The sequence below is a fragment of the Lithobates pipiens genome, unplaced genomic scaffold, assembly GCF_037356315.1.
Source record: "Lithobates pipiens isolate NorthernLeopardFrog02 unplaced genomic scaffold, aLitPip1_a1.2 Scaffold_25, whole genome shotgun sequence".
NCBI lineage: Eukaryota > Metazoa > Chordata > Amphibia > Anura > Ranidae > Lithobates > Lithobates pipiens.
Genome location: NW_027507787.1, coordinates 63,392,777 through 63,411,665, shown reverse-complemented (window position 1 = coordinate 63,411,665; position 18,889 = coordinate 63,392,777). Strand labels below are relative to the sequence as shown.

Below are 18,889 nucleotides of genomic sequence, written 5' to 3'. Positions count from 1 at the left end.
CCAGACATAGATCTGTTTACGTCCAGGTTCAATAAAGAAATAGACAACTTTGTGTCAAAAACAAAGGATCCACTAGCATGCGGAACAGATGCCTTGCTATTCCCATGGAATCAGTTCTCAATGATTTATGCATTCCCTCCTATTATGCCTGTACCCATGACTTCTTCGCAGGATCAAGCAGGAAGGGAAGTCAGTGATTCTTGTGGCCTCCAGCAGGGCCCAGGAAATCTTGGTATTCAGGGATCGTAAAGATGACATTAGGGGACTCATAGACCCTACCGCCAAGGCCAGACCTTCTTTCACAAGGTCCGGTATTCTATCCTACTTTACAAACGCTAAATTTAACGGTTTGGCTATTGAGACCCACACTCTGAAGAAACATGGGCTGTCAGGTTCAGTGGTTTCTATCTTGATTAATGCAAGGGAGTCTGGGAAGCAAATGTCTCCTGGTGTGAAATCAGGGGTACACCCCAGAAAATAGGTCAATGGTAGAATCTTTGACTTTCTGCAGCTGGGGTGAGAAATAAAGCTGGCCTTGAATGCTTTCTAGTAACCATATCTGCTGCAAGAAGGGTATCAGAATTGGCTGTTTTTTCTTGTAAAGAGCCATATTATTATTGTTCACAAGGATAAGGTAGTATGGCATCCTCATCCTAACTTTTTACCAAATGTAGTATCGGTTTTTTATCTAAACCAGGAAATGATTCTATCTTAATTTTTTCCAGAACCCTGTTCTATGGAAGAAAAATCACTACATTCTCTTGATGTGGTGAGAGCAGTCTACTTAGAGACGACTGCTAAGATTAGGAAAACAGATGTTTTGTTCGTATTGCCTGAAGGTCCTAAAAGAGGACAGGCAGCATGGAAATCTACTATTCTAAATGGATTCGACAAGTAATCGTTCTAGATTATGGTTTAAAGAGGTAGTTTCTACCCTCTCAAATCAAAAGGCACTCTTCTAGGGCTGTTAGTGCTTCGTGGGCAATGCATCACCAAGCCTCCATGGCTCAAATCTGCAAGGCCGCAACTTGGTCTTCAATCCATACTTTCACCAGATTCTATCAGGTGTATGTAAAAAGACATGAGGATGTCGCCTTTGGGCGCAGTATACTGCAGGCAGCAGTATAAGTCCTCTGATCTCATGGTGCCCTAATTCTGTTGTGTCTCCCTCCCCTCAGTTGACATTGCTCTGGGACATCCCATATAGTAATTACTATGGCTCTGTGTCCTGTGATGTACGATTAAAGAAAATAGGATTTTTATAACAGCTTACCTGTAAAATCCTTTTCTTTTGAAGTGCATCACAGAACACAGCGGTCTCGCCCCTGTTTCTAGAATACACGTGTATTGCTTTTCTACAAAACTGAGATGCTCCCGGTATGGGAGGGTGTCCAGCAGTGTCCATCACCTGAAGGTGGACTATAACCCACATAGTAATTACTATGGCTCTGTGTCCCATGATGTACTTCAAAAGAAAAGGATTTTACAGGTAAGCTGTTATAAAAATCCTATTTTGATTTTAATTTTACTTTAAATAAAGGTTACTCCTTCAGGGCCCTATCATGTGTTTAACTGCAAGAAAATGGACAAAGGGCCTATGTGTTTTAACATGCATTAACAAGCACACAGGTTGCCCATTGTTTTTAATGGTGCTCATTCACATCTGTGTGATGCACTGATATGCGTTTTCCATTTCTTCATGCAGTAATGCTCATCATAGGTCCCATATGATGAAAATTGTAGCATGTGAAAATGCCTGAATGTTGGAATGGTTAAAATTGTGCTTTAGTGTTCAGCTTTTTCTGTTATCAAAGTTTACTTAATAATGGAGAGAAATATGCTGCATTGAGTGGAAAGGGCTTTCTCTCCATCTCTCCTGAGTTGTAGGTATGAGTAAGGGAGCTTCGCTTCGCTTTTCATTAAACAGTATCTATTCACACTGAATCTGCTTGAATAGGGGTAGTAAAATGTGACCACAGGGAAGCTGGTCATACATCTGCAACAGGGATGTGTGCTGAGGTCAGTGGCTGGTGAGGCACTGGCTAGTATCAGAGCCACATACACACAGGTTACATACACCGTGATCGTTAGAGTGAGAGCAATAATTCTAGCACTAGACCTCCTCTGTAACTCTAAGTGCTCATGCACACGGACGTTTTAAAAAACTGGTTGCAAAGCTAGCTCCGACGCCTGGAAAAATCGGTGTTAAAAACTCGATTTTTACCGCGTTTTGCATTGGCGTTTTTGTGCGTTTTTGCAAGTTTTTTTGCGTTTGTGCGCGTTTTTGCGCGTTTTCCCGCGATTTGCGTTTTTACAGCTCGAGCTCCACGCCACGGAACGCACTGGTCCTGGGGTTTTTTTACAGCTTAAAAACGCCTATGCCATTTGCAGCTCAAAAACGCCTAGGTGGGCATGAAGCCATAGACTAACATGGACAGGCCTTTTTAAGCTGCAAAAACCGCTCAAAAAAGCGGCTGTAAAAACGTCCGTGTGCATGAGGCCTAAGCACGTAACCTGTAAAACATTTTAAAGCTTCACCTGTGTGCGCAATTTTAAAGTGTGACATGTTACATATCTATTTACTTGGCGTAACATCATCTTTCACATTATACAAAAAAATCAGGCTAATGTTAGTTTTTTTATTTTTTTTATTCATGAAACATTTTTTTTCCCCAAACAAAATGTGTTTAAAAAATTTGCTGTGCAAATACTGTGTGACATAAAAATTTGCAACCAACATTTTATTCCCTAGGGTGTCTGCTAAAACAATATATATAATGTTTGGGGGTTTTGAGTAATTTTCTAGAAAAGGGGTTAATTACTATAAGTAATATACAAATAATTATTATATATAATTTTTAAGGTAATTTTTACTATATTTTCAAAATCTGTACTCAAGCAGGTGGCTTAATGGACAAACTATTGAAGTTTGAAGTTTTAACTTCCAACCAGTAATTTCACAGTAAATAGATATATAATAAATTATTATCTTATAACATATAGCATATAAATATATGATTTAGCTTGAATATAACAGTACCTTTTCAACAGAATCAGTTTCTCCCTCTTAACCGTATGAGAAAAACATGGGATTGTGGGTAAATCTTATACCCATAAAAGTTTTTTTCCTTGTAGTTAAGAGGGCTGGGCTGGAAGGGAGCATTTGTCTTTTAGACACATGCCCCTTTTATAACACTGCAGTGCGAGGCGTGCAGCATTTTTATTGGACAGCTGGGACCAATGGTACTTTACCGTTGGTCCAATACTTCAAGCTATTCATTGAGCTCAGTGCCTCTGACAAGCAGTGAGGAGAGGCACTATGATCTCAACTATGATCTCAACCTCTCAGTCTGGTGCAAACAGCATGTGTCAGTTTGTATATAAAGTGGCCGCTCTGTATTTAGCTACTGACAGGCTATGCAAGGAGCTCTGTATCTCTCGAACCATAGATCGTAGGAGACCCAGATGTTTACCAGTGGTGGGGTAGGACTTAGGCTACATAGACCCAGGTTGCCAAGCTACGACCCTTGTAGATCGATTTTTCATTTATTCCCTGCCTCCCCTGACTGCACATCCCTGATCTTCAATTACAAAAGGCCAAAGACCATCTCATCTTTCACAAAAAAACAAAACAAAAAAACAGAAACCTCACATTCAATTCTATGTATTTTTTACACATGTGGGTAAATAAATAATTAAATAGATGGTGATGAACATGTTTCACCATTTTGAAAATTATAAATTTTGGGGTTCCTGCTGCTTGGTTGCACTTTTAGATCAGCAGTGGGGGCAGATTGATGAGCTTTAAAAAAATACACTAGCTTTTGTCAGGAACCAACCGAGATTCCAACCATTTATGGGCAGGCTGAATGTACCTGATCAAATGTACCCGATTGATCAACTTGGGTACATCCAGCCAGCCAGATTTTACATGCGATTATTGCAAGCGACTGTTAGCAATAATCACTGCCTTCTCCCATTGGGTACTGCATTGGCTTAGCTGGAGGGATTATCCTGTAAACACTGGTGCTTGCAGGAAAGAAATTCCCTCTATCTATGGCTGGCCCTACACTCAGGAGGAGTCATCCAGCCATACATAATCGGTATTGAGGAATCCAGTCTGGGGATCAAGACAAAGGCTTTGTGAGATGGCTAAACTATAACAGGCTGATTACATTTACTGTTCTGGTGAGTGCATAGTGGTAGTGGAACTAACATACTGTGGATGCACTTTGAGTTACATTTTTACACAAAGATGCACTTTCTTGATAATTTTTCTGGAGGTGGATATTACTGTGTCCCATTTTAGGATTTTCCATCTGTTTATTATTTGGGACCAACTTTCAAACACTTCAGTATTTAAACCTTTCCACTTCCTTATTTATATATGGACATCACTGGATGATACATGAATTTCTTATTTACAGTATATGTGGATATCACTATATGATACAGTGCATCTGGAAAGTATTCAGAGCCAGCGCTTCGCTTTTTCCACAATTTGTTAAATTACAGCCTTAATCCAAAATGGATTACATTCATTATTTTCCTCAGGATTCTACAAACAATACCCCATAATACCAATGTGAAACAAGTTTGTTTGAAATCTTTGCAAATGTATTAAAAATAAAAAAGGAAGAAATCACATGTGCGTAAGTATTCACAGCCTTTGCTATGACACTCAAAATTGAGCTCAGGTGCATCCTGTTTCCACTGATCATCCTTGAAGTTTCTACAACTTGATTGGAGTCAACCTGTGGTAAATTCAGTTGATTGAACATGATTTGGAAGGCACACGCTTGGTTATATAAGGTCCCACAGGTAACTGTGCATGTCAGAGCACAAACCAAGCCATGAAGTTCAAGGAATTTTGAATCACAAGGAAACACAAATTTGGGGAAGGGTACAGAAAAAAATCTGCAGCAATGAAGGTCCCAATGAGCACAGTGGCCTCCATTATCCATAAATTGAAGAAGTTTGGAACAATCAAGACTCTTTCTAGAGCGGGCCATCCGGCCAAACTCAGTGATTGGGAGAGAAGGGCCTTAGTCAAGGTGGTGACCAAGAACATGATAGTTGCTCTGACAGACCTCCAGAGTTTCTCTGTGGAGAGGAGAACCTTCCAGAAGAACAACCATCTCTGCAGCACTCCAGCAATCAGGCCTGTATGGTAGAGTGGCCAGAAGGAAGTCCTCAGTAAAAGACATATGACAGCCCACCTGGAGTTTGCCATAAGGCATGTCTGGAGGAAACCAGGTATTTCTCAACACCTGGCGAATACCATCCCTACAGTAAAGCATGGTGTTGACAGCATCATGCTGTGAGGATGTTTTTCAGTGGCAGGAACTGGGAGACTAGTCAAGATCAAGAGAAAGATGAATGCAGCCATGTACAGAGGTATCCTTTATGAAAACCTGCTCCAGAGTGCTCTGGACCTCAGACTGGGGCGAAGGTTCATCTTCCAACAGGACAACGACCCTAAGCACACACACAGATAACAAAGGAGTGGCTATGGGACAACTCTGTGAATATCCTTGAGTGGCTTGTATTTGTATTGGATGCAGTGTATTTAAATTTTTTTGAACATCACTGTATGATATATACATTTTTGCTTTTCATATGTATATATTTTTGCACTGTCGCTTTATTTTTTTATATTGATTGGTTGAGCGCTGCACCATTGTGTATGTTGAACTATTTTGTTTACATTCAACCTATCTGCATTTCAACTGTTACAGTAGGCTAAAACCATCTGCTCCTCATACCTGTTTATTTTAAAGTCTCCAGTGCCAGAAACCATAAATGATTTCTATGTTGCTCTACAAGGTTGAAAAATAGAATATGTCTGTGTATTTTAGTGTAGCACATACATTTCCTAGTTTTCCGCAGGAGTTTTATATATGCTTGCTTTAAAGCCCAACTCCGGGCACAACAATTTTATGCTGTTTAAATCTTTATTTAATACATGAACAATGCCATTCCTGTACTACTTCGGGAGTTTCGTAAGCTAGGCTGAACGATTCGGAACCAATTTTTTAATTGGGCCTCATTACTATGCAAAACATAAATTAATTAATGCAGTTCCAGCTGCAATACTTACCTTCAAACCAGAATGGTAATCTCTAGTACCCTACATTTACTGTGTAATGCATTATTAAGGACCAACCTTTGATTAAAATAGGCAAAGAGGATAAGAAAACTGTGCTATTACATGATCTGCCTTATGGCTTCTGTAGCAGGTGAGTAAAACAAATAACATACAGCTTGGAGGACCATCAGGGGAGAGTGACTGGGCGGGAGAGTGCTTACTATTAGGCCGCGTACACACAGGCGGACTGTCTGCCCAACTTAGTCCGCCGAAACACATTTGAGCGGACAGTCCGCTCGTGTGTGGGCTTCAGCGGACTTTTTCAGCGGACAGTCTAGCGGACTAAGTCTTTCGGAATTTCTGTAAGATTGTCCGTCCAAACTTGGTTTGAGCGGACAGTCCGCCCGTGTGTGTGCCAGTCCGCTGTACTTTCGAAATGAGCGGACTTTTCCCGCCCGGAGAAAAGTCTGCTCATTTCGAGCGGGTATCCAGGTAGGCGGGGCACGCGACGGAGACGCGGGCCACGCCGCCTGGTATGGACTTAAAGGGGAACCCCAACGCCGAAAAAAATCGGCGTGGGGGTGCCCCCCAAGTCCACAACAGACCCTTGTCCGAGCACGCTACCCGGCCAGCCAGGAAAGGGGGGCGAGCGAGCGCCCCCCCCTCCTGAGCCGTACCAGGCTGCGTGCCCTCAACATGGGGGGTGCCTTGGGGAAGGGGGGCCGCGCGGCCCCCCCACCCCAAAGCACCTTGTCCCCATGTTGATGAGGACAAGGGCCTCTTCCCTACAACCCTGGCCGTTGGTTGTCGGGGTCTGCGGGCGGGGGGCTTATCGGAATCCGGGAGCCCCCTTTAATAAGGGGGCCCCGGATACCGGCCCCCCACCCTATGTGAATGAGTATGGGGTACAATGTACCCCTACCCATTCACCTGTGAAAAAAAGTACAAAAAAAAAACACAACACAGGGTTAAAATATTTTATTGCACAGCTCCGGGGGTCTTCCGTCTTCGGGGGTCTTCTCGCCGGACTCCTCCGCTATCTTCTTGTAGCTCTTTTGCTAGCGGAGGAGTCCGGCTTTCTTCCTCCCCGCCGCCGGCCTCTTCTCCCGACTTCGGGGGTCTTGTCCCCCTCTTCGGTTCTTCTGCCGGGCCACCGCGCCTTCTTATAGCTCTTTTACAGGCGGTGGCCCGGTCTTCTGTCGCTGCTGTCGCTGTCGCTGTCGCCGCCGCCTTCCGTTCTTCTTCTTCTTCTTCTTCTCCAGGAGATGTTGCCTCGACGATCTCTCCGGCCGGAATGCCAGAGCCGCGCTGCGCGGCCACTTATATAGTGACAATGGGGCGGTGTCACATGGTATATGTCACATGGGTTGGTCACATGGGTTGATATCACATGGGGACTATGACATCGTAAGGGGGCGGGGTCACCATGTGACACCAACCCATGTGACATATACCATGTGACACCGCCCCATTGTCACTATATAAGTGGCCGCGCAGCGCGGCTCTGGCATTCCGGCCGGAGAGATCGTCGAGGCAACATCTCCTGGAGAAGAAGAAGAAGAAGAAGAAGAAGAAGAAGAACGGAAGGCGGCGGCGACAGCGACATCGACGACAGAAGACCGGGCCACCGCCTGTAAAAGAGCTATAAGAAGGCGCGGTGGCCCGGCAGAAGAACCGAAGAGGGGGACAAGACCCCCGAAGTCGGGAGAAGAGGCCGGCGGCGGGGAGGAAGAAAGCCGGACTCCTCCGCTAGCAAAAGAGCTACAAGAAGATAGCGGAGGAGTCCGGCGAGAAGACCCCCGAAGACGGAAGACCCCCGGAGCTGTGCAATAAAATATTTTAACCCTGTGTTGTGTTTTTTTTGTACTTTTTTTCACAGGTGAATGGGTAGGGGTACATTGTACCCCATACTCATTCACATAGGGTGGGGGGCCGGTATCCGGGGGCCCCATTATTAAAGGGGGCTCCCGGATTCCGATAAGCCCCCCGCCCGCAGACCCCGACAACCAACGGCCAGGGTTGTCGGGAAGGGGCCCTTGTCCTCATCAACATGGGGACAAGGTGCTTTGGGGTGGGGGGGCCGCGCGGCCTCCCTTCCCCAAGGCACCCCCCATGTTGAGGGCACGCGGCCTGGTACGGCTCAGGAGGGGGGGGGCGCTCGCTCGCCCCCCTTTCCTGGCCGGCCAGGTAGCGTGCTCGGACAAGGGTCTGTTGTGGACTTGGGGGGGATTCCAGGCGGCGGGGCCAGCGACGTCTCCTTCGCGGGCCCCGCCTACCTGGAGATGCGCTCGAAATGAGCGGACTTTCCTCCGCGTGTGTGGGCGAGTCCGTTCATTTCAAAAGTAGAGCGGATTGTATGGCGGACTTAGTCCGCCGTATTAGTCCGCTCAAAAAGTGCCGTGTGTGGGCAAGTCCGTTCATTCAAAAGTTTGGACGGACTGTCTGTCGGATTGTCTGACGAACTTAGTTGGGCAGACAATCCGCCCGTGTGTACGCGGCCTTAGTTTTATATTGTATATTTGTTTACTATACATCGGCCCATTGTTTTCCAGGCTTCATTTCTGTTCTGTAGCCCAGTCTCAGCAGTAACAAACAAAAACTGCAACAGCAGCACTTAAATATAATTGTGTGTAAAGATACACTGCAGGAATATGCATGTACCAATATATGCAGGACTGTATATGCCTGTACTGTATTGAGTTACACTTTTCTCATTATGCAGGAAAATTATCTTCTGCTTCAATTGTTTTACAACAAAATACTGGACCGGTCAAAGAAAGACAGAAAAAAAAAAACTTCTATGATAGAAAAAAAATGCTTTTAACGATTGGAACAACATAGTGCTTATAGAAACCAAAGTTGAACAAAATGCCAAATGTGTGGGTTGGCGGGTTTTAGTTGTTTTCTAAAAAAGAAAAAATGCAGCACTTATATAGTGATCAAATAAGTTGTGTTACCAACAATACTAAATCTAAATAAAAATTATGTGGTAATGTCCACCACATGAAAAAATACTGAAATGACAGAAACACAATGAAATCCAAAAATGTCTGGTATCAATGAACAATGTCAGTGGGTTAGTGTTTCAGAGACATCATTAGGACAGAAGACATTGATGAAGATATGTTGATAAGGAAATCTTGTGAGGAGACCACCACCAATTGTATGAAGGCTTACTGGAATGGTTGGACTTAAAGGGGCATATACCTTTTAAGTCAAACAGGCTTGTGGTGATATACACCCTTGATGATGTAGAACCAACAGCAATCCGGATAACCATGATCACACTAGAACTTAATCAGTACTGGTCTCCAATGTATTCCCAAACGGAGGACAGCCAGGGAGGAATAACATGCTCACACAATGAAACCAAAATGGAAAATAAGGTTCCACATAGTGTGATAATGTTTATAAAATAGTTTAATTGAAAAGGGTAAAAAAGTTTGACACTCACATTTCAAATGTGATCAGCAATTAAAAGACATGAGATGGCACAATGGTTTTCTGTTGTTCTGCTTTATGAGTATTATTATATTACAGGATTTATATAACAGTTTATGCAGCGCTTTACAATATAAAAGGGAGACAATACAGTTATAATACAATAAAAAACAAGAGGATTAAGAGGGCCCTGCTCAGAAGAGCTTACAATCTAAGGAAGGTGGTACAAAAAGGTTGTAACTGTGGGGAATGCGCTGATGGATGTGGTAAAATATTGTTGGAGGCATGATAGGCTTCCATAAAGAGATGAGTTTTCAGGGATCGCCTGAAGGTAGCAAGAGTAGGGGATAGCCGGACAGGGTGAGGTAATGAGTTCCAGAGGATGGGTGAGGCTCTGGAGAAATCCTGGAGACAAACATGGGAGGAGGAGATGAGAGAGCTTGAGAGTAGGAGGTCTTGGAAGGAGCAGAGAGGATGGTTTGGGTGATATTTGGAGACAAGATTGGTGATGTAGCTCGGGGCAGAGTTGTGAATGGCTTTGTATGTTGTGGTTAGTTTTTTATTATTAATTATTTTATTATTAATTTAATTCGCTGGCGATTGGGAGCCAGTGTAGGGATTGGAGAAGAGGGTTGACAGACGCTGAATGGTGGGTAAGGTGGATAAGCCTGGCAGCAGCATTCATGATAGACTGAAGAGGGGATAGCCTATGGAGTGGCAGGCCAATGAGAAGGGAGTTGCAATAGTCAAGTTGAGAGAAAACAAGGGAGTGAATGAGGAGCTTGGTGGTTTCATTTGTTTAAAAAGGGCAAAGTTTCTACAAACTTTTGGCAATGATTGGATTTGAGTCTGAAAGGACAAGTCAGAGTCTAGGATTACACATAGTACCCTGGTGTGAGGGGAGGGACTGATGGTTGCATTGTTGATTTTGATGGAAAAGTCATTTTGTTTAAGGAAGTGGTGCGACATCCATGTTTATATGTCAGTTAGTAAATTAGTAATGTGAGAGGAGACTGAAGGAGTGAGGTGCAGAGTAGACAGAAAGATTTGGGTGTCATCGGTGTATAAGTGGTATTGGAAGCCATGGGTGGTTATCAAATGACCAAGGGAGGAGGTGTAGATAGAGAAGAGAAGGGGTCCAAGAACAGAGCCTTGGGGGACCCCCACAGAAAGGGCAATGGAGAGGAGGAGACAGAGTTGTTGGTAACACTGAAGGAGTGCTGTGATAGGTAGGCAGAGAACCAGTATAGAGCAGAATCTTGTAGCCCAAGGGAATGGAGTTTATTGAGAAGAAGCTGCTGGTCAACAGTGTCAGAGGCCACAGAGAGGTCAAGTATTAGGAGTATGGAGTAGTGGCCATTGGTTTTAGTAGTTAGTAAATCGTTAGTGAGTTTTAGTAAGGCAGTTTCCATGGAGTGCTGTTAGCGAAAGCCAGACTGTAAGGGGTCAAGAAAGTTATTTTTACTGAGGTAGGAGCTAAGACTGTTGTAAACTAAGCATTCTAGAAGTTTAGAGGTGAATGGGAGCAATGAGATGGGTCTTAAGTTGTTCAGGTTGGTTGGGTCCAGTGAGGGCTTTTTAAGTGTGGGTATGATCTGCGCATGTTTTAGACGGAAGGGGAAGGTACCACTAGAGAGGGAAAGATTGAAGATGTTAGTGAGGGAGCATAGGATAGAAGAAGTGTGTGACCATAGTAGTTGTGAGGAAAAAGTGTTGAATGTGCTGTTGGGAAAGGTGTGTTGGGTGGGGGAAATGTACGCACAGTGGAGGTGTCCTTGCGAATTGCATTAATCTTGTCTTTGATGTGAGTGGCAATCTCTTGGAGAGTAAGTTGGTGGGTAGAGGGGGTGGGAGACAAAGCAGAGAGTTAATAAGAGAGACAAAGTAGGCTTGTTTGGCAGCATGGAGACAGGAATTGTATTTTAGAAGGGCAGATTTATATAGGGTGAAGTCCTGCAGGCACTTGGTTTTACACCACAGTTGTGCAAAGATAAGTGTAGCCCTACTGATATGGTTAGCCGTGAACTGTTCTCTGGATGTGCATTTTTGAAGAAAATTGTGTTTAATGTATAGAGAGATGCAGAGAGATCAATTTATTTAATTATGCTGGGGACATTTAGAAATTTCACATGTGCTTATCAAACACAAGTGCAATAATGAAAGAATTCTATAATACCACATCAATTGATTAGACTATTTTGCTAAATTATATCACTATACATTAAAGGGAATTTCAGCCATAAGCACAGAATTGCAGTAGTCCTCCACTTTTATGCCTCATACACACGGTCAGATTTTCCAATGGAAAATGTTAGATTGGAGCTCTGGTTCTCAAATTTTCCAACAACAAAATCCGTTCATGCAAACTCCGATCGTGTGTACACAATCCCGACGCACAAAGTGCCACGTATGCTGGGGATCAAGCAGAAGAGCAGCATTGGCTATTGAACTTAATTTTTCTCGGCTCGTCGTACGTGTTATATGGCACCGCGTTCTTGATGTTCGGAATTTCCGACCAACTTTGTGTGACCATGTGTATGCAAGACAAGTTTGTGCCAACATCTGTCGGAAAAATGTCCGATCGTGTGCACACAGCAATAGCCTATTCTTAGCCAGTGTCTAAGCCAGCCCTTCTCAACCTTTTATTTTTTTATTTTTTATTTTTTTTACAATATTTGTATTAGATGCTTTTAATAAGGTAATAGTATGATAAATAAATAGCTATTGTTGTGAAACTCTCAGGCGCATCGTGGAGGATCAATATGACAAATTACATACAATTGAAAATAATTTCATGAGGTTCAAGAAATTGCATTTTTGAGGGATAATAGCAGCCTAGGGTGCTGTATATCGGATGTCAATATCGCATGTGCATGATGCCAAGCTTTTGGAATTAGTACTCCAAAGAGTTCTGGGCACTGGGTTCATTAAGGATCCTTTCAGTGAAAGAGAGTGTAGTGTGGTGTATGAGTGTCATTGTGTGTAAAGTGAGGCTATATGTGTCTATTCCCCTTGAATAGGTAGGGAACCAGGTTCGACAGTTATGCCGCATACACACGATTGGAATTCTGGACAGAAAAAGACAGATGAGAGCTTTTCATCTGAAAATGCAACCATGTGTATGCTCCATCGGAATTTAGCTTTCCGAATTTCCGCCAGCCGAAAAATTGATAGCATGTTCTCAATTTTCCCAACGGAAAAACTTTCTATTGGAAATTCCGATTGGCATTAGAGTTGTCTTATGTGATGGATCCAATTGATTTTGCGAGGGAGGCATTAATGTCGGCCCAGAGAACCTTCGCCACGGAACGGAAATATTTTTTCACGAAAATGCCATTTTATGAAGAGAGGGGAGAAAACAGGCCACCTGTTGGCAAAAATTTCCAGGTTGCAGCAGTCCTCCCTAGCTATTGGAGCCTATATGGCTTCAGAGATGATTATTCTCCTGAGTTATTGGCGAATTGCCTTGTGCATTTACCTTTTCCCTCCTTATAACCTGCAGCCCATTTGGAATTGGATGCTCCACTTACTCTTGAGGAGCTGCAGAAGGAGGCCTGTTCCTTCCCCACTTGTAAAGCCCCTGGGAACGATGGTATTCCCATGGATGTGTGCACCACCTATGGGGAGAGAATCTGGCCCAGGCTGCTGGAGGTTTTTAACGCCTTTGTTGAGGTTGGTTTTTTGCCGCATCCTTGACTAGGGCAATGGTCATCTTATTACTTAAACTGGGAAAGGATCCCATAGACCAGGGATATGCAATTAGCGTACCTCCAGCTGTTGCAAAACTACAAGTCCCATCATGCCTCTGCCTCTGAGTGTCATGCTTGTGGGTGGCAGAGTCTTGCTATGCCTCATGGGACTTGTAGTTCTGCAACAGCTGGAGGTCCGCTAATTGCATATCACTGCCCTAGACCCTAGCTCATATAGGCCAATATCTCTGCTGCAGTGTGATGTGAAGATTTTAGCCAAGGATTTGGCATTGAAAAAGTTAATTTTGTCCAATATCCAGTCGGACCAAGCAGGGTTCATGCTCCAAATGTCCACCACCACCAACCTCAGGCGATTGTTCCTGAACATGCAAACACAGGCAGATAACATGGGACGGAGTGCACTTCTAATCTTTAGATGCAAATAAAACATTTGATAGTATTAGTTGGCTATATCTCTGAGCGATATTGTCCAAATTTGGATTTTGTGAGCAATTTATTGCCTGGGTATGTCTCCTATACAACTTCCCACAGGCAGCGATCAGAGTGTCTGATAGACAGTCCCTGGCTTTTGCACTGGACAGGGGAACTAGGGAGGGCTGTCTATTGTCTCCCCTGCTCTTTGCCATAGTGATCGAGCCTCTGGCAACCTTGGTGCGTAACAGCCCACATATCACATGAGAAGATCATGCTATACGGCGATGATATACTACTGTTTCTAGGAGATACTTCTTCATTCCTATCTATAATATTGGCGTTTGGTCGATCCTCGGGCCTCACCATTAATTGGACCAAGTTGGCATTAATGTTGTTAGATAATGAGCCAGAGTCTATCCCCTGCTCCATTCCCATAGTGACTTCTTTTAGATACTTGGGTATCTAAATCTCCCCTGTTATCACAGACTGGTGCCGTCTTAATGAAAACCTCTTGATGATGCGGTTTAGAGATAAAATTCACATTTGGAATAATCTCAGAATGTCCCTGACAGGCAAAACTAACCTAATCAAAATGATACTTATCCTCCAATTATTATATGTCCTTCATTTATTATATGTCCTTCATAACTCCCCTGTAGTGGTCCCCTTGAAAATATTTTGGGTGGTTAACTCTCTTTTTAGGTTGTTACTCTAGAGTGCCCGCTCCCCAGGAATCAGGCTGGAACAGATGCAAGGCCCTAAGGATGGTGGAGGCCTCGCCCTACCAAATCCCTGGATTTACTTCATAGCTGCTTAACTCCAACATCTTACAGGCTGCATGTCAGCCACATCCAACAGCTCTTCTGACCATCTCTTACTTGTTGATACTGGTGCCAATTCCATTCCGGTGGGATTTTTAGGCACAAGCATTTCAAAAAGCCAACAAGCGAAAACCCACTTATGCATTAATTTAGAAGGTTTGGAACAAAGTAAAGCAATTGCAGAGTGTGACAGGCTACACAGTATATAGTCCACTTTGGGGAAACCATACACATGCTGAATTAGCCAAAATCTAACAGAGGTCAAGGATGGTGTGCCTGGGGGATCAGCCTTTTGGCTGATCCCCCAGGATGCCCTTTGGGGACCTCCAGTGTAAATTCAATTTATTGGATTACATGTATTACTACTACCTACAGCTGTCCCATGCAGTTAAGGCCCAGGGAGATGTGGCAGATTGGACACTGTCATCTACCCCCATATTCCATTTACTCCAGTCTGCGACAGAAACAAAACGGTTTATATATATCAGTTTTATTGTATGCTCCTATCAGAGTATCTGAGGGCTTATCCAACCAGGGCGATGTCACGGTGGAAGGAGGACATGGGGGCCCTAACAGGGGATCAATGGGAGGAAGCTTTCCAATTGACCAACTTGTGCTCCCTCAATGTCTCATAAAAAGTGTTGCAATTATAAATTTTACTCTACACCCCAGTGAAACTTTACAGGATAGGCAGTTGCCTGGATTCACTGCGTGGTAGATGCAGACGAACATCCGGGGATCTGATACATCTCCTGTGGCAATGTCCAAAACTGCATCACTACTGGAGTGAGGTACTCTCCGACTAGAGTGGCCTTTCTGTGGAGATATCCAGTATGAGGCATGGGAGAGGAGGAAGATGGGTAGAGAGAGAGGAAGAAAAAGGGGAAGGAAGAATATCTGAGCAGTGAGTGAAAAGGGGGGTTAGATAGAAGAATTATTGACACATTATGGATAGGAACGCTTTCTAAAGGTTTTATTCTGTTCTATAGAATTACTGTATTTGTTAGGGTGAAATAAGTGTTATACGTGTTATAGAGAATGTTTCTCTTGCTTTTATTATGTAAAATAATGATGAAAATGAATAAAGATTATGAAATAAAAAAAAAAAAAGAGTGGCCTTTTCCAGGGCTTTATTCCAGGCCAGGAAGGTCATCCTATTGGGCTGGAAATCCATAACTCCCCCTTTGGTCCAAACATGGGTTGACTCGCATGGGGAACATGCTCCTCTTGGAGAGATACATATAGCAGCACAAGTGTTGCCTAAACATGAAAAATTATGGTTTCCTTGGCTTAATGTTCCTGGGTTGACCCCCAGGGAGTTTGTCCTGATGAGGGTGTTAAAATACCCCATTGACTAATACAGTGTGGGAAAACCACAAAAGTGTGTTGGAATACACAGAAGCATATAGGTCCTATGCGCAAACCACTGTTCTCCCATTTATTTGGGTGTGTGAATGGGGAAAGATTTAAGGGAAGGTGACATGGCTAACCTCGTAAGAGACAAATACAACATGCTAACGCACTAGGGATGCTGACATTGCAAACTGTTTGTCTACGTGTTTACTGATATACTGGAATTGAAAAAGTTTTTTGCTGGCTTCTAACCATTTTTATACCTGATATTATATTTCATCAATAAAAACCTCTTTGGTTTTAAAAAAAAGTGAGGCTGTGTGTTCTGGAGAGGTCCAAGGAGAAAAATGACTTAAAGGCGAGACCAGAAGATTGATAAATTTGGATTGGATAAAGCAGGTCATACATTATACAATTTTCTTATTCAAATTACATGGCCAATCTAAGAGGGGTGTGGGAAGGAAGAGATTGCTACCAGTAGCACTCTAAAGTACCGTATATACTCGAGTATAAGCCGAGATTTTCAGCCTCTTTTTTGAGGCTGAAAGTGCCCCCCTCGGCTTATACTCGAGTCATCGCCGTCTGACTGCTCGATCAGCGTATCGAGCAGACAGACGGCGGACATACTACAATTCGAAAGCCGCGCCTCCGCCTCCGCCTCCGCCTGTGATAGGCGGAACACTGAATTTCCCAGCAGCCTGTGTTCCGCCTATCACTGACATCGTCTCATCCTCGTCCGTAGTACGAGGATGAGATGATGTCCGTGATAGGCGGAACACAGGCTGCTGGGAAATTCAGTGTTCCGCCTATCACAGGCGAAGGCGGAGGCGGAGGCGCGGCTTTCGAATTGTAGTATGTCCGCCGAGGCGCCGACGAAGAGCGGCGATCCTGGCAAGGCACGGGACGGAGGCAAGGCACGGCACGGGACGGGACGGAGGCAAGGCACGACACGGGACGGAGGCAAGGAGGCAAGGCACGGCACGGGACGGAGGCAAGGAGGCAAGGCACGGCACGGGACGGAGGCAAGGAGGCAAGGCACGGCACGGGACGGAGGCAAGGAGGCAAGGCACGGCACGGGACGGAGGCAAGGCACGGGACGGAGGCTCGGGACACAGGTAGGCTGGACACACACACACACACACACACACACACACACACACATGGACACACACACACAGGGATGGATGGATGGAGACACACACACACACACAGGGATGGATGGATGGATGGAGACACACACACACAGGGATGGATGGATGGATGGAGACACACACACACAGGGATGGATGGATGGATGGAGACACACACACACAGGGATGGATGGATGGATGGACACACACACACACAGGGATGGATGGATGGATGGACACACACACACACAGGGATGGATGGATGGATGGACACACACACACAGGGATGGACGGACACACAGGGATGGACGGACACACAGGGACGGACACACACACAGGGATGGACAGGCATGTCTCACCCTCGGCTTATACACGAGTCAATAAGTTTGCCAGTTTTTTTGGGGGTAAATTGGGGGCCTCGGCTTATATTCGGGTTGGCCTATACTCGAGTATATACGGTAGTAAAATAGCTTAGGAAGTTATGTCATTTTTATGGCATTTAGTCTGTCTTTCCAAGATATGTGGTAGTTGCTCCAGGCCTCCAAGAGTGTATTAGATTTGTGTTTGAGTAGAAGGAAGCTTGCCCCATTTAATGTGTTATATGTTACATAGTTACACAGTTGATCCACAGGAAGGCGAAAAACCTGAGCAAAGCATGATCCAATTTGCTACAGCAGGGGAAAAAATCAACTTTAACTATAAATGTTAGTACCCAGTTATATTGTGTGCATTTAGGAAAGAATCCAGGCCTTTCTTAAAGCAATTTACTGAGCTGGCCAGAACCACCTATGGAGGGAGTCTATTTGACATTTTCACAGCTCGTACTGTGAAAAAACCTTTCTGTATTTGGAGATGAAATTTCTTTTCCTCAAGTCGTAAAGAGTACCCCTTGTCCTCTGTGTTAACCGTAAAGTCAATAACTCAACACCAAGTTCACTATATGGACCCCTTATATATTTGTACATGTTGATCGTATCCCCCCTTAATCTCATCTTCTCAAGAGAAAATAAATTCAGTTCCTCTAATGTTGGGGTAAGAAGAAAGCTTAAATAGGAGAGCTGATTCGCCCAACCAAAGGTAAAGTTTTGTTGCACTGGCAAGAGAGTTTCCGGATGCCTTTCTTAAGCTTTTTACCCTAGAGGAACTACCAGGTAACCAAAGTCCAGGTGAAAGATGCACCCCTTTGGGGTCAGGAGTGCACCGCAAGGTAGTGGACCCTATGGCTGACTGCTGCAGATGGAGCTCTATGTGATTCAGGAGAGCAGGTATTCTGGAGCACCAACACAAATCACACTGGGTGCTAGAGTATGAGATTTCCCAGGGCATGAAATCTAAGAGCCAGTGGGTGTTCACCAGAGGACCCTAGTGGTGGGGATGGATTTAGCTGCAGTCTGGCTCCAGGTCACGACCCCCCAGGGCCTCCCAGTTCACGCTCCCAGTAGAGTGCAGGAAGGTAGAGAGGAAGCAGCAGACTGCGACAACAAAGGATAGTCAAGAGATAGCCAAAGGTCGGGCAACAAGCAGATAAGGATAGCCAAGAGACACGCCATGGTCGGCATATGAAGTAGACAAGGATAGTCAAGAACAAGCCAAAATCAGTAACTATAATCAGACATAGAACACACAGCAAGAAGCACACGGAAGCCAAACACACTATATTATTCAGCAGGGCTGGCTTGTAGTGCACAGGTTAATATAGAGTTCCCTGATAGGGCCTGGGGTGGAGCCATGCTTTGAGGAGAGATTACTTAAGCAACCAGGTGAAAGGCAGCTGGTCTCTCAAGCTGAACACATGGAGAGGTAAGCTGACAGACAAACATTACTGCGGATCCATGACAGGAACCCTTTAAATAATTTTCAACTTTCAGGGAACCCCTGCTAAAAATTATTATGTCAAGAGTTCACTGTACATTATTGTGATCAGTAAATTGT

The 18,889-nt window shown here is 44.3% G+C and overlaps 1 protein-coding gene across 2 annotated transcripts in view; it reads left to right on the top strand.

Annotated features, from left to right (window-relative positions):
• The window catches only part of LOC143930316 (cGMP-dependent protein kinase 2-like), a 341,093-nt gene that overhangs the window by 10,234 nt on the left and 311,970 nt on the right, over positions 1-18,889 (top strand). The gene's annotated exons all lie outside the window — the stretch shown is intronic.